The sequence below is a fragment of the Atractosteus spatula genome, unplaced genomic scaffold (assembly GCF_055471065.1).
Source record: "Atractosteus spatula isolate fAtrSpa1 unplaced genomic scaffold, fAtrSpa1.hap1 Scaffold_27, whole genome shotgun sequence".
In the NCBI taxonomy this organism is placed as follows: Eukaryota; Metazoa; Chordata; class Actinopteri; order Semionotiformes; family Lepisosteidae; genus Atractosteus; species Atractosteus spatula.
The window spans coordinates 270,001-284,150 of record NW_028296841.1 but is presented as its reverse complement, the minus strand read 5'-3'; the positions used below and the strand labels follow the sequence as shown (position 1 = coordinate 284,150).

Here is a 14,150-nt window from a genome sequence, read left to right as displayed (position 1 = left end):
GAGGATTCCGGTAAGGTGTGGTGTGCGACAGGGATGTCCACTCTCGCCCCTGCTGTACGTCATCTTTCTTGAGCTGCTGCTGGATCCCTTACGAAAGGACCCCGGAGTGGAGGGAATTAAGGTGCCAGGTGGAGGTGGGCAGGAAGCTAAAACCGCGGCCTACGCGGATGACGTGACACTCTTCCTCAGCTCTGACAGGAGTCTGGGGAGGGTGTTGGACATCGTGGAGGCCTACTCCAGAGGCACTGGCGCCCAACTGAATCGCGCCAAGAGCCTGGTGAAGCTTTTTGGAACCTGGCCGTACGCACCGGAGATCACCGGAGGACTGAAACAGACAGCCGGCCCGGTGAAAATCCTGGGGGTCCTATTTCACACCCTGGACCCCTCAGGGCTGAACTGGGAGGCCAGGTTCCGGAAGATCAAGCAGAAGCTGGGCCTTTGGCAGCATCGATCCCTGACATGGATAGGGAAGGCGCTGGTGCTGAAAGTGGAGATCCTGCCCTTGCTTCTCCACCTGGCGGTAGTGTACCCCCTACCCGCAAGGAAGAGGAAGGAACTGGTTAAAACAGTTTTCACTTTCGTTTGGGGCCACTCATACGAACGGATCCGCCGGAGTGATATGTGCAGATCTATCACGGAAGGAGGCAGAGGGATCCCAAACTTCCCAGTGAAGTTGGACTGTGTTTTCGTTGCCAACCTGTGCGTCATCCTGCACGGAAACCCGCCCCACCTGTGTGGCCGGTTCGTGAGCCTCTGGCTGGCAGCGAGCATGAGACACCTGGCCGCATGGAGCAACACGACCCCGAAGGCCGAGCGGCTCCCACTGCACTACCGACACGCAGTGCAGTGGCTGAGGGCACACCCAGAGGTACGGGACAAAGACATCGCGCTGAGCCATAGGAAGATGTACCAGGTGGTCACAGCACTGGACAGGCCAGCGCTCCTGGGTGTGCCCAGTGACATCTGGCAGCAGGCCCAGCCAAAGGGCCTGGATAACAGACTAAAGGACCTGAACTGGCTCGGCGTGTGGGGTCGAATGGCGGTCAGGGCCGTCGTGTGCTCGCATGGCTTGTCAAAGAAGAGCCAGTGCCCGAGGCACGGCTGCACAGGGGAAGAAACAGTAAATCATGTCTTTTGGGAGTGCGGGTTCGTGCAGAGGGTGTGGAAGTCCAGCCAGCACCTCTACGCACAGGTAGGCCTGGGGTCCCTCCTGACTCTGAACACGGTGATGAAGGGCGTGGCTGGTTCCCGAAAATGGAATGCGGCGTTTCTCCTGTGGCTCCTGATCAGCCTGACCAAGCTCCACGTGTGGGACGCGAGGTCAGAGCTGGTCAAACACGGCGTGGAGAGGTCAGTGCCGGCCATCTTGAGGAGAGTCAAGAGGGACGTCTCACGGAAGATCCGGTGGGACGTCCTCCGATGGGGATTCGCCGCAGCACGCGAAAGATGGAAGGACTTGATCACATGGGTGTAAAGGTGGAGGGTAGAGTAAACTTTTGAAAGCACTGTTTTTTACTGATTTCTAATAAAACATAAAAAAATCTGTTCTTATCAGTTTAATATCTGATACGTCCCCCATCGGGGGACCACATATTAAACGGATTTTTGGAACAGGGAGCTGGATCAGGAGCTTGCTCCGTCCTCTCCACGCATCGGCCCGGTATTGCAGCGCCTCCGGGAACGGTGCACTACCTTCTCTCAGCGGTGAAAAGACAGACGTAGCTAGCAAGCAAGCGAGGTGGACCGGAGCTCCTTCCTCTCCGGTCTCGTCTCTCGTCCATCTGTGCGTCTCTGTGTCTCTCTCTCTCCCCCTCCCCGTTCCCGTGCTCCCTCCGTGCACTTTCCCGCGCCTCGACTCTCTCGGCAAGCAGGCCGGCCCCCTTTTCGGCTCCCGTGCGTTTTCCCTCCAAAAAACTTAGTTTTTTCCTCCTTTTTCCAGGGAGGCAGGCGTGGCTTGTGTGTGTGTGTGTGTGTGTGTGTGTGTGTGTGTGTGTGTGTGTGTGTGTGTGTGTGTGTCCCCGTCCTTGCAGGCGGGCCCCTTTCGACAGCCGGCCGTTTTCCCTCCAAAAAACTTAGTATATACACCTTTTCTTTCTTTTTTTCGGCAGGCAGGCAGGTGTGTGTGTGTCCCCGTCCCTCCCGAGAGAGCGCTGCCCCTTGCCTCTGCCCGCAGGTGCCGACGGTCCGCTTTCGCTTGCAGCTCACTCGGCACGGCTGCTGCTGGTGGGAGGGGCCTAAGCTAAGGAGGCCGGCCGGCTGGCGCCCCCCGCGGCTGCGGTCGTTGTCGGGCCGTTGACAGGAGATCAAAGAGCAGGGCCCCCGCCCGGGACTGGCGGGCAGGCAGGCGAGCAAGCAGGCAGGCAAGAGAGGGGGAGAGCGGAGTCCGGGCGGCCGGCAGCCGCGTGCGGACCGGGCTCCAGAGGCGTCGGCCTGCGCCGCTGCGCGCCAGCCGGACGCCCGCGCGCCCGCCCAAGGCCGGCGTCGGGCATCGCTTCTCGGCCTTTTGGCTGCGATCTTGGTACGTGGCTTGACCGCGGCCAAGGGAACACCAGAAGACCGTGGAAGAGAACACCGGAGGAGAGACTGCCGGAGAGGACTGCGCTATTGGATTGCCTGGATTTTGGACCTCGGATTTCGTTTGGATTTCGTTTGGATTGCGTTTCGGATTGCGGTTGGATTTCGATTTGGATTGGACGTTTTTGGACCCCGGCTTTGGTGAGTAGGCTGCTTCGGCAGCCGAAAAGGCTGCGTTGCGATGGCTGCGGACCCTGGGGCAGCGAGGAAGGCGGAGGAGGGTCCCAACATTCGCAAGACCATCCGCTTCATTTGGAAGGCGGATGGGGAGATGCCGGGAAGGGATGCCTTCGAGGAAGAGGTACTGTTTGGTGTCTTGCATTTAGAAGTCACGGAGATTAAATGTTTACAGGGGAATCGGGTGCTACGGTTCATGGATCTTTCTTTTGTGACGGAAAAGGGGCATCACCATGCTACGGAGCAGGTAATTGCAGCCCAAAGGGATGGTAAGCTGGAGAACTATACGTGTGTGGGGTTGCAGAGTGATAACGAGAGGATGGTGATCCTCCACATGTTCGATCCCTTTATGCCGGACTGTGATGTCACCACCTTCCTCCGTCGCTATGTGGAGGTCCTGGAGCCACCGAAGCTCATTATAGATCGACGTCGGGTTTGGACGGGGAAGAGGCAATATCGCGTCGAGCTTCGGAAGGACCCCAGATCCCCGGGAGGATTCGCCCACCCGCCTGCCACCTTTGCAATCGGAACAGGTAGGGGGTACCTGTACTACGGGAATCAGCCGGTCTTTTGTCGTAAGTGTCGGGAGTATGGGCACCGGGAGGCCGATTGTAAGGTGACGGAATGCAGGAAGTGCAACAAGCGGGGCCACGAGACACGGTATTGCCCAATTAAAGAATGCTCGCTGTGTGGCGTCACTGGGCATTTGTACCGTGACTGCCGTCGCAGGAATGCCGATTTTAACAAGGATTTCTATGAAGGTGAAGGCCTGGCAGCAGGGGAGAGCGGGGCAGAGGACAGCGAAGCGGGAGACGGTGGAGAGGACGGCCAGGCTGAAGCCAGAGGAGCCCCTGGGAAAGGGGTGGAAGAGAACGAGTGGCAGACGGTGGGGAGGCCGAGGCGGAAGGGGAAAGGGAAGGCACGGAGACAGGAGACAGAGGACGACCCGCAGGAAGGACCATCGCGGGACGTTGCACCCGTTAGAGGGAGCTGGGCGGACATTGTGAAGGAAGGACCTGCCCGGGCAGAAGCTGGGACATCTGCAGCTCCAGAGCCGGCAGATGAGGAGGGGATGGCGTATCGGGCAGCCGTGACGATGGGACGATCCAGGAAACGGGCACAGGCTGGTAAGGGACAGACGGAATCGGAGGACAAGAAGAAGAAGAGGTCCGGGGGCCGCCGGCCGGAGGTGGTGGTGGACCAGGAGTTTGTGGAGGACCAGGAGGAGATGGAAGCGGAGGTTGAGCCGGAGCCGGTTCAGAGTGACCAGGAGCCAGAGAGCAGCGCAGGTACCCTCCCCCCGGGGCAGGGTGCCGGGAAAGTGGCTTGGAGTTCACTCCCGGCCCTACAAGCTACTGGGGATGAGGGGAGCCCGATGACGATCTACCAGGCCAGCACGCCCGGCCTTGTCCTGGACACCGGCCTTGATCCTGACCCCGGGCCTGATTTAGACCCTGGGCCTGTTTATGACACGAGCCTGAGACCCGACCCCGACCCCGACCCGAGCTTTTGCGTGGGCCCAGGCGTGAGCCCGGTCCCAGCGGTCACCCTTATGGGTGACTCGGACAGCGAGAGCTTGGGAAGCATAACAGGGGTGGAGCACCTGTCTAGCTCTAGCCCTGGTGGGGAAATGGAGAGTGACAGCAACCCAGAGCCGTAATGACCTTCACGGTAGCCACAGCTAACGTGAGGGGATTGCGGAACCAGGTAAAGCGGGTTGGTGTTTTCCGAGACCTGTCCCGAAGACGGTTTGACATTTGTTTTGTGCAGGAGGCCCATCTGAAGGACCAGGAGGATGTGCAGCTTTTCCAGAAGGAGTGGACGCAGGGACCCTCGTGGTGGAGCGTCGGGGGGGTAAACTCCTCCGGCGTGGGCATCGTGTGCGGTTCCCCAGTTTTCTCCGCCCAGGTGGTCAGCTCTGTGGTCCCCGGCCGTCTGCTGGTGGTTGACGGGACTCGGAGAGGAGTTAAGACCAGACTGCTTGCAGTATACGCCCCGGCAGACAGGCGGCAGCAGGGGGCCTTCCTGAGAGATCTGGAGCCCCTGTTGTACACAAATAGGGAGCTGATCATTGGTGGAGACTTCAACATCGACTTGGGGGACGCACACGGCGAGGGCGTCCACTTACTTCAGTCCTTGATCACGGGGTTTGGCCTGAGGGACGGGTTCCGCGACGTCGCACACCACACTTGGGACAACGGAAGGGGAATCTTCAGGCGCCTGGATTACGTGTTCACCACAGCAAACTGGGCAACCCTGAGCAGGCAAGTGACCCCCACCTGGTTTTCAGATCATTGTGTGTTAATGGTCTCCTTCGGTGTCGAGGACCCCCGCTTCCAGGCAGGTTACTGGAAGCTGAATAGACAAGTTCTACAGGAGGCGAGATATCGGAGGAAGATCATTACAGTGCTACGGGACTACGAGGAGAGGAGGAAGTCCTTCAGCTCGGCAGTGTACTGGTGGGAGTCCTGCAAGCGTACCATCTCGGTCGTGACAAAGAGGTACTGTAAGATCCGCCGAAGCTTGGACGAACATCAGTGCACTAAGCTCCAGGAAGAGCTGGAGGTACTCTACGCACAATTGAACCAGGGGGGCACCTTCAATGGCGAGCGGGTCACTCAGATCAGGAGCCTGCTTAGGGGTAAGTGGCTGCAGTGGGCCAGAGATTTTCTTTTCAGATTGCGGGGAGTCTGGAGGGAAAGCGATGAAAGCTGCTCAGCCCAGTTCTTCGGCGCCGTGAGGAGGCAGCAAGAACGCAGCCTCTTTGAAGGCGTCCGGAGGGCGGACGGGTCTGTAGTCACTGACATACCCGGGATGTTGGAGTGTGCCACGGAGTACTACAACGCCTTGTTTGACGAGAAGGAGACCGACCCCAGCATCAGGAATGGGATCCTGGGCGGGGTGGAGAAGACGGTAGGCGACCCCGCTGCATTATGCGGGGCAGTGTCAGGGGCAGAGATCAGATCTGCCTTGCTGGGTATGAGGAAGGGCACTGTCCCTGGCATCGACGGCCTGCCGACGGATTTCTACCTCGCCTTCTGGGACCACCTGGAGCCGTTCCTGGTGCAGGTGTTCAACGAGGTGTTGGACCGTGATGGACTCGGGCCTACTATGAAGATCGGCATCATCTCTCTGATTCACAAGGGAGGCGACAAGACAGACCTGGGCAACTGGCGGCCGATCCAGCTCCTGTGTACCGACTACAAGCTCTTGGCCAGGGTGCTGGGCGGCCGCCTGAGAGCAGTGATGCCGGTCTTGGTGAAGGCTGACCAGACGTGTGGGGTGACAGGACGCAAGATCAGCTGGACCCTGCAGCTGATCCGTGACGTCATCGCGTGGGTGGAGGATAGAGGCCTGCCACTCCTGCTGGTGAGCCTGGACCAGACCAAGGCCTTTGACCGGGTTCATCACGGAATTCTGTGGGCACTCATGAAGAGGAAGGGTCTGCCGGACCAGTTTGTCGGCTGGATTCAGACCCTTTACAACGGCGTGACATCCCGGGTATGTGTCAACGGAGCCCTAGGTGAACGTATTCCAGTGCGGTGTGGTGTGCGACAGGGCTGTCCCCTCTCGCCCTTGTTGTATGTTGTCTTTATAGAGCTCCTCCTAGACCGGCTGAGGAGAGACCCGGAGGTGGACGGGATCCCAGTGCCAGGTGGAGGTGGGCAGGTGGCGAAGATCGCCGCGTATGCTGACGACGTCACGCTCTTCCTGGGCTCTGAGAGGGGCTTGGGGAGAGCTCTCAGCATCGTGGAGGATTTCTCCAAGGGCACCGGCGCTCGACTGAACAGGGCCAAAAGCCTAGTGAAGGTATTTGGGACCTGGCCGAGCGCACCGAGAGACTTTGGTGGGTTGACACTGACGGATGGACCGGTGAAGATCTTGGGGGTCAGTTTCCACACCGTGGACCCCGGGAGTCTCAACTGGGAGGCCAGGTTCCGGAAGACCAACCGGAAGCTAGGCCTTTGGCAATCACGATCTTTAACCTGGATTGGGAAAGCGCTGGTGCTGAAGTCGGAGATCCTGCCTCTGCTACTCCACCTGGCGGTAGTGTACCCCCTACCTATCAGGCGGAGGAAAGAACTGGTGAGGGCTATTTTCAGGTTTGTCTGGGGACATACGTATGAACGGATCAAGAGAACCGACATGTACCGGCCCCTGGCTGACGGGGGGCGAGGGATCCTTGACTTCCCGACGAAGTTGGACTGTGCCTTCGTGGCGAGCCTCTGTACGGTCCTGCACGGGAACCCACCCCATGTGTGCGGTCGGTTTGTGAGCCTTTGGCTCGCGGCGAGCATGCGACACCTGACTGTCTGGTCCAACACGACCCCTAAAGCCGAGCGGCTGCCATTGCACTACCGCCATGCGGTGCGGTGGCTGCGGGCACATCCGGAGGTGAAGGAAGGACTGTGCTCCCTGAACCATAGGTTGAGCTACAAGATAGTGATGACGACGGAGAGACCAGCGATCCCGGGTGTGTCCAGTACCATCTGGCAGCAGGTGCAGCCGAAAGGTCTGGACAATAAACTTAAGGACTTGAACTGGCTCGGCGTATGGGGTCGTATGACAGTCAGGGCAGTGATGCATGCACACGGGCTATCACAGCAGAGCCTGTGCCCGCGACACGGCTGTGCGAGGGAGGAAACGGTGAGTCATGTCTTTTGGGAGTGTGGGTTTGCCCAGAGAGTCTGGAGTTCGTGCAGGACCCTTTTCACCCAGGTAAGCCCCGATTCTCCTGTAACAAGAGCAGTCATCGTGAAAGGACTACCGGGAGTGAGAGCCTGGAACCGGACATTTCTCCTGTGGCTTCTAATCAGCTTAGTCAAGGCCTTTCTGTGGGACGCTCGAACCGACTTGATAAAGCATGGAGTGGAAAAGCCGGCTTCGGGGATTCGAAGAAGACTGGAAGAAGAAATAACAAGGAGAGTGCGATGGGACATTTTGAAATGGGGCTTTGACGCGGCGAAAGAGCGTTGGAAGGACCTGTGCACGGGACGTTAGTGGTTGTTTTTGTGTAGGGTGGTAGTGTCTGGGTAGTTATGGGTGATGTGTGATTGTTTTTTAACCCAAAAAAAAAAAAAAAAAAAAAAAAAAAAAATCTGTTCTTATCAGTTTAATATCTGATACGTCCCCCATCGGGGGACCACATATTAAACGGATTTTTGGAACAGGGAGCTGGATCAGGAGCTTGCTCCGTCCTCTCCACGCATCGGCCCGGTATTGCAGCGCCTCCGGGAACGGTGCACTACCTTCTCTCAGCGGTGAAAAGACAGACGTAGCTAGCAAGCAAGCGAGGTGGACCGGAGCTCCTTCCTCTCCGGTCTCGTCTCTCGTCCATCTGTGCGTCTCTGTGTCTCTCTCTCTCCCCCTCCCCGTTCCCGTGCTCCCTCCGTGCACTTTCCCGCGCCTCGACTCTCTCGGCAAGCAGGCCGGCCCCCTTTTCGGCTCCCGTGCGTTTTCCCTCCAAAAAACTTAGTTTTTTCCTCCTTTTTCCAGGGAGGCAGGCGTGGCTTGTGTGTGTGTGTGTGTGTGTGTGTGTGTGTGTGTGTGTGTGTGTGTGTGTGTGTGTGCCCCGTCCTTGCAGGCGGGCCCCTTTCGACAGCCGGCCGTTTTCCCTCCAAAAAACTTAGTATATACACCTTTTCTTTCTTTTTTTCGGCAGGCAGGCAGGTGTGTGTGTGTCCCCGTCCCTCCCGAGAGAGCGCTGCCCCTTGCCTCTGCCCGCAGGTGCCGACGGTCCGCTTTCGCTTGCAGCTCACTCGGCACGGCTGCTGCTGGTGGGAGGGGCCTAAGCTAAGGAGGCCGGCCGGCTGGCGCCCCCCGCGGCTGCGGTCGTTGTCGGGCCGTTGACAGGAGATCAAAGAGCAGGGCCCCCGCCCGGGACTGGCGGGCAGGCAGGCGAGCAAGCAGGCAGGCAAGAGAGGGGGAGAGCGGAGTCCGGGCGGCCGGCAGCCGCGTGCGGACCGGGCTCCAGAGGCGTCGGCCTGCGCCGCTGCGCGCCAGCCGGACGCCCGCGCGCCCGCCCAAGGCCGGCGTCGGGCATCGCTTCTCGGCCTTTTGGCTAAGATCAAGTGTAGTATCTGTTCTTATCAGTTTAATATCTGATACGTCCCCCATCGGGGGACCACATATTAAACGGATTTTTGGAACAGGGAGCTGGATCAGGAGCTTGCTCCGTCCTCTCCACGCATCGGCCCGGTATTGCAGCGCCTCCGGGAACGGTGCACTACCTTCTCTCAGCGGTGAAAAGACAGACGTAGCTAGCAAGCAAGCGAGGTGGACCGGAGCTCCTTCCTCTCCGGTCTCGTCTCTCGTCCATCTGTGCGTCTCTGTGTCTCTCTCTCTCCCCCTCCCCGTTCCCGTGCTCCCTCCGTGCACTTTCCCGCGCCTCGACTCTCTCGGCAAGCAGGCCGGCCCCCTTTTCGGCTCCCGTGCGTTTTCCCTCCAAAAAACTTAGTTTTTTCCTCCTTTTTCCAGGGAGGCAGGCGTGGCTTGTGTGTGTGTGTGTGTGTGTGTGTGTGTGTGTGTGTGTGTGTGTGTGTGTGTGTGTGTCCCCGTCCTTGCAGGCGGGCCCCTTTCGACAGCCGGCCGTTTTCCCTCCAAAAAACTTAGTATATACACCTTTTCTTTCTTTTTTTCGGCAGGCAGGCAGGTGTGTGTGTGTCCCCGTCCCTCCCGAGAGAGCGCTGCCCCTTGCCTCTGCCCGCAGGTGCCGACGGTCCGCTTTCGCTTGCAGCTCACTCGGCACGGCTGCTGCTGGTGGGAGGGGCCTAAGCTAAGGAGGCCGGCCGGCTGGCGCCCCCCGCGGCTGCGGTCGTTGTCGGGCCGTTGACAGGAGATCAAAGAGCAGGGCCCCCGCCCGGGACTGGCGGGCAGGCAGGCGAGCAAGCAGGCAGGCAAGAGAGGGGGAGAGCGGAGTCCGGGCGGCCGGCAGCCGCGTGCGGACCGGGCTCCAGAGGCGTCGGCCTGCGCCGCTGCGCGCCAGCCGGACGCCCGCGCGCCCGCCCAAGGCCGGCGTCGGGCATCGCTTCTCGGCCTTTTGGCTAAGATCTGAAGATACGTGGCATGACCGCGGTCTGAGGACTTAGCTGGGAGACCGAGAGAGCAGCGACGGAGAGGAGAGAGGAGAGCATCGGCGGCGGCGGCAGCGGCGGCGGACGATTTCTACAACCCACCAGATGGAGCGGCGGAGCGGAGAGGACGGAGGGATGGAGCCGGCTCCTGAAGGCGCTTTTGATACGGCAGGGAGGACCCTGGCCGGAGAAGACCGTGGAAGAACTGGAAAAGGACCTGCGAAGGAGGGAGGAAGAAGTTATGCAGCAGCTGCGGCTTCATCTAGAAGTTCGGCGGGAAGACCACTAGAGGGCGCTGGCAGTCGTGAAGGTCAGTTGAGACACACAATTAGGTTTGTGCAGAAGGAAGAAGCTGGAGAAAGAGTTTTGAGGGACAGAGAAATTTTTGGGGATGATATCATTCGTGGTGTCTTTGGTCTGAGTCCCACTGATGTGTATTGTTTTCAAGATTTTTTGGGGAAAAAGACCTATGACCTGTTCTTGACCAGCAGAGCGGTTTGCCAAAAAGTCTGGGAGACAGCCAAAACTAAAAAAGAGGAGAAGCCATTATGTGATTATATTGTGGAACCTTTGTTTATAAGAGAAAACAGACCTCTGATTGTCCAGATGTTTAATCCCTATGTGCCCGAAGAAGACATTGAGGTATTTCTGAAGCGTTTTGTGGACTTAACAGCCAAAGGAACCAAAATAATGGACAGAAATAGGTATTGGACAGGGAAGATTAGGTTTTTTGCCCGTTTGAGGACTGCCAGCACTCAAGAAGACGGTTTTTTGCATCCCCCTGCGATGTTTTTTATTGGAGCGAATCGTGGATACCTCAGTTACCCGGGACAACCACTGACATGCAGGAGGTGTGGAGGTGAGGGACATTTCGCAGCTAATTGCAGGGAGCTGATGTGCAAACGCTGCGGGAAAACGGGACATCTGGGAGCAGACTGCAAGGCGACAAAGACATGCAACCTGTGCGGGGAGAATGGCCATTTGTATAAGGACTGCCCTCTGAGCCATATCTCGGTAAGCAGGGAGGCAGCAGGGGGCGTGTCTGGGGTTGCTGGGCCTTCTTTGTCCCTTTCTGTTTCAGGTACAGAGAAGGGAGAGGAGGCGACTGGAGTGTCAGAAGAAACAGAGGAGGATACAGGGAGAGAAGCAGCAGACGGGGGGAGGCAGAAATCGGTGGAAGATCGGGAGCTAGAGAGCAGAAGTCCCACCCCGGATCCAGAGGTAGACGCGGAAGATGGTTCAGCAACAGTAGAGGACATTGCTGCTCGGACGGCCAAAAACCTTGAGGCCATGCAGGACATAATGAGCAACATTGAGCAAACCATAGGGGTCAGAGAAGAGGTGGAACGAACTGGTGGAACTGCAAAAAGGAAATTAGAAATGGGAGGAAGTAGCGAGGAGGTCTCAACCCCTGAGGTGGTTGCTGACACGGCTCCTCAGACAAGTATGGAACCTGAAAAACAGACAGAAAGTTTTTTGGGCCACAGTAAACGACCCTGTGGCTTAGTTGGACTGATAGTGGCTGCGACAGAGGACTTTCTGTCTGAGCAGAAAATAAATGAGGAGGGGCAGATTGATTTTACATCTGTCCCAAATTTGGTTAAATTAGTACAAGAGGGCGTGGTCTTTGAAGTAGAGGGCAAAAACCTAATTAGGATCACAAGTAGGGAACAGAAGTCCGCTATGGCTGCGCAGCAGGTTCTGGTGGACCTAATTAAGGATAGGGAGGCCCAAAAGGCTGGGGATTTAGCTAGGAAAGACCGCCAGCGGAGGTATGAGGAGTTACGCCGGAAGGTGTGGCAGACAGGAAGCCTCTGGAGGCTTGATATCGAGACCACCAGTGCTTTCCTTAAGCAAACTACATGGTACAGGGAGGGGGTGAGATACCCGAAAGGGTTTGAGAAAATTAAGGACATCCTCAGGCAGTTCAGCAGTGTTAAGATCACTTTTGATCATAGTGGAAGGGAAGTGCTGGGGATGAGCCTTGAAGGTAAAAAGAAGGAGGACGTGATTAGATGCGGATCAGAATTACAGGCATATATCAAAGAGGGTGAGGGGAGAGCCCAAAAAGCCTGGACTTAACCCTTTTTTTCAATGAGCAGCATCTTGACAATTAATGTGCGAGGGCTGCGTGATAGGGCTAAGAGAGTGGCTGTTTTTGAATATATCAGAGATTTGAAACCGACTGTGTGTTTTTTACAGGAGGTACATATCAAGGATGAAAGAGATAAGGAGACGCTGTCCGCCTTGTGGGACCGTGGCCCCTCAAGGTGGAGCATTGGAAAGGTAAACTCTACCGGGGTAGGGATCCTGTTCGGGAACCCTCAAACGGAATGCGGAGAGGTGAGGGTGAGTGAGCCGGGAAGGTTGTTGTGTGTGGATGCGAGGGTCAACGGGATAGACGGTAGGTTTGTGTGTGTGTATGCTCCAGCTGCAATTAGGGAAAGGAGGGATTTCTTGACTAATTTGGGTCCTTTATGTGTGACAAACAAGGCTGTAGTGATTGGCGGGGATTTTAATATTGATATTGATAATGAGAAGGATGGGGATGCCCGAAAGGTAAAGAATATTTTGAGAATGTACAGTTTGAAGGACAGTCATAAAATGAGTATCCCACCCCAAGTGGGATGTACCTGGAGCAACACGAGGGGTGTGTGCAGAAAACTAGACTATGTTTTCGTATCTAGCACAATCAAGGTGGGAACCGTTAAAGTCACTCCAGTTTGGTTCTCTGACCATTGTGTTGTGAATGTTGGGATAGTGGATTTTGGAATTAATTTTGGAAGAGGGGTCTGGAGACTAAATTGTTCGGTTCTGGAAGAAACGAAGTACATAAAGAAGATGGAAAGGTTTTTAACAAGGTTTCTGAATAAAAGACCGGACGACAGATCTCTAGTAGAGATCTGGGAAGAAGCCAAGATGGTGATAGGAAAGATCTCCAGGAAATACTGTAGGGAGAGGAGGAAGGAGGAGAAGGAGGAATTAGAGAATCTCGAGAGAGATTTGGAGAAAGCCTATAACAGTGGAAATGGTACAGCGCCCTCTAGTGAGAAAAAAGTTACAACTCTTGTCAAACAGATAAAGGAGTATTATGAGAAGAGGGCAAGAGATTTTCTGTTCAGAGCGAGGGTGGAGTTTCTAGAAAAATATGAGACATGTTCTACCTTTTTCTTTAACAAGATTCGAAAGAGGCAGGAGAAGAGAGTATTACAAGCTGTCTCTGACTCTGGTGGTGGACAGATTACAGACCAAGAGGGAATGCTGCGAGAAGTATCTAGTTTTTATGGGAACCTTTTTTCAGAAAAGGTAAGTGAAAGGGAAGCAGCGGGAGCGATACTTCAGAACTTGCAGACAACCCTGTCAGAAGAACAGAAAGCTGATTTGGAAAAACCTTTTGAACTGCTTGAGCTGGAAGAGGCGATGAAGTCTCTGAAAAGGGGGAAGGTGCCGGGGGTCGATGGAATTCCAGTAGAGTTCTATGGCACTTTCTGGAGAATTTTAGGTCCTTTTCTTTTGGAACTAATAAAAGAGATTTTTAGCAAGGAACGTATGGGTAAGTCCATGAGGGAAGGCATTTTAACCCTGATTTTTAAGAAAGGAGACCGTACGTCCTTGAAAAACTGGAGGCCCCTAACGCTTTTATGCGCTGATTATAAGATAATGGCAAAAGCGCTTGTCTATCGTGTAGCTCAGGTGATGCCGAGCATAATAGGCAAGGACCAGACTAGTGGAGTGAAAGGGAGGTCGGGAAAATGGACCCTGCAGTTATTAAGGGATGCTGTATCATGGGCTGAACAGAGGAAGGTTCCTCTATTATTAGCCAACTTAGATCTGGAGAAGGCTTTTGACAGGGTCTCGCACAAATTCTTATGGCTGGTTTTGGAGAACTTAGGTTTTGGACCAACGGTGATCAGCTGGATCAGAACCCTATACAACGACGTGGGGAGCAGAGCGGCAGTGAATGGTTGGATAGGAGATTTTATCAACCAGAAAGCCGGAGTGAGGCAAGGTTGCCCTCTCTCGCCTTTGTTATTTGCGATCTACATAGAGCCTTTCGCATGTGCAATTAGAAGAGAGGACAAAATAGATGGCTTGATCTTGCCTGGGAGCGGAGGCGAAAGAGTTAAATTAACCATGTATGCAGATGATGTAACTTTATTAGCAGGCACAACATCTAGTTTGACCTTCGCTTTGGATGTTTTTAAAGTCTTTGCGAGAGCATCGGGCGCCTGTCTAAATGCAGAGAAAAGTACGGTGAAGGCTTTTGGTTCTAGCGAGATATCACAGCAGTGGGCCAGTGGTTTTAGATTATGTACAGGACCCATC

The 14,150-nt window shown here is 55.9% G+C and overlaps 3 non-coding genes across 3 annotated transcripts; all 3 read left to right on the top strand.

Moving 5' to 3' along the window:
* The first annotated feature begins 1,504 nt into the window (after positions 1-1,504).
* On the top strand, positions 1,505-1,694 carry LOC148807825 (U2 spliceosomal RNA). The gene has a single exon (XR_016088818.1). It is a non-coding gene; the product is annotated as a U2 spliceosomal RNA (small nuclear RNA).
* A 6,110-nt stretch (positions 1,695-7,804) lies between these two features.
* LOC148807824 (U2 spliceosomal RNA) lies at positions 7,805-8,002 on the top strand. Its single transcript, XR_016088821.1, has one exon. It is a non-coding gene; the product is annotated as a U2 spliceosomal RNA (small nuclear RNA).
* A 790-nt stretch (positions 8,003-8,792) lies between these two features.
* On the top strand, positions 8,793-8,983 carry LOC148807823 (U2 spliceosomal RNA). The gene has a single exon (XR_016088778.1). It is a non-coding gene; the product is annotated as a U2 spliceosomal RNA (small nuclear RNA).
* The last annotated feature ends 5,167 nt before the right edge of the window (positions 8,984-14,150 follow it).